The 1556-nt window shown below is 45.7% G+C and overlaps 1 pseudogene; it reads left to right on the forward strand.

Annotated features, from left to right (window-relative positions):
• Window positions 1-710: 710 nt before the first annotated feature.
• On the forward strand, window positions 711-849 carry LOC131924804 (small nucleolar RNA SNORA40; annotated as a pseudogene).
• Window positions 850-1556: the final 707 nt, after the last annotated feature.

Below are 1556 nucleotides of genomic sequence, written 5' to 3' on the forward strand. Positions count from 1 at the left end.
GTTATGGTCCTATAGACCTCTGCCCAGCATGTGGGCAGGAGGGAGCACTCCCCTGCATCTCCGACTTGCTTGATGATAATGCATCTTCTGCATGGGCTCCTGTCTCATTGATGCCACACACTGCCTTATACCACACCGTGCTTCATCGTTCTAGAACTCAGAAGCCGGAAGGGTGACAGCAATCCAGCTACAGTGTCCCCATGTATTTCTATCTGCAGCTTGCCGAGGTTTCACACTGTGAGCTCCCCAGGATCCCACTGTTCACCGGGCTGCTTGGTCAGCTGAGGCATGCAGAGACCTCTCAGATGCAGGAGGTGTGGTTGTGAGTGGTCTGGCCTTGGAGAACCGGAACAGAGTTTGAAAGTCGCATTTGTGGGGACCAATGATGTAAAATAACACTGTAACTGGACTTTTCTTCTTCCTTGCTTCCAGCTGCAAGTTACCTGTTTTTGCTTTGGCTTTTACATGCCTTGAGGTCCAGTAAATAGAGGTGCTGTTAGATGCCTTCCTCCCTCCCTCCCTCCCTCCCTCCCTCTCTCCCTCCCTCTTCCTTTGCTTTGTTCCCAACAAGGTCTTACTATATACCCCAGACTGGCCTGGATCCCCCTGCCTCCGCCTAAGTGGTAGGATTACAAGCGTGTGCCACAACTCCCTGCCAGTTAAATTTTTTTTTTGTGTGTGTGAATTCTATTTTCCTGAGAGGGTGCTTTAGCATCTGTGTGCATCTTTGTTCCACTGATAGGTAAAAGAATGAAAGACAGATGCAAAAAAAAAAAAAAAAATCAATCCTCTTTTGCAACCCAGAGCTCATTGTTTAGCAGAGTTTTGAAACGTAGAAGAAGGAGTATGACGCACAAATGACAGCTCAGAGCGACGCTTGTGTTGGTAATGAGTTCGGTTCTAAGAATAAAGAGTTTATAATTTAGAAGCGTAGGTTAAAAAATAGAAACTTAATTTTCAGTGAATTGCACAGCATTGTTCTCTGCACACAATGCTGCTGAGCAGGCCCCTAGGACTCACCCATCTTGCAGAACTTTGCCCCTGCTGATTAGCAGCCCTCTCTTTCCCCTCCCCTTCCCAGAGCAGTCACTATTCTATATTTTGCATTTGTGACTTTGGCTTTTTTAGATACTCATTTATGATGCCCATGAAGTGTTTGTACTTTAGTGATGGGCTTAGTCATGTAGCACCATGGACCCCAGGCTCATCTACACCTTGGTAACTGGCAGGGTCTCCTCCTTTTTACAGGCTGAGTAATACTCTCCGGGATGTGCATACCACATTGTCTTTCTCCTTTCATCTGCCCAAGGGCATTAAAGTTGTTCAGATGGCTGTTTTGAATAGCAGTGCAATGCCCACGGCAGACAGGCACCTCTTAGAAGTCTTGACTTCAATTCGTTGGATTTATCTCGGAAATGAGATGGCTAATATCACACAGTAGTTCTGTATTTGATTTTTTGGAGAAAATTCTATCCTGTTCTCCATATCATCTAAACATTGTTGTTGTTGTTTTGAGCTAGGTTGTATGGAGTTCAGGCCAACCACACATTGACACT

This window comes from Peromyscus eremicus, chromosome 14 (assembly GCF_949786415.1).
Source record: "Peromyscus eremicus chromosome 14, PerEre_H2_v1, whole genome shotgun sequence".
In the NCBI taxonomy this organism is placed as follows: Eukaryota; Metazoa; Chordata; class Mammalia; order Rodentia; family Cricetidae; genus Peromyscus; species Peromyscus eremicus.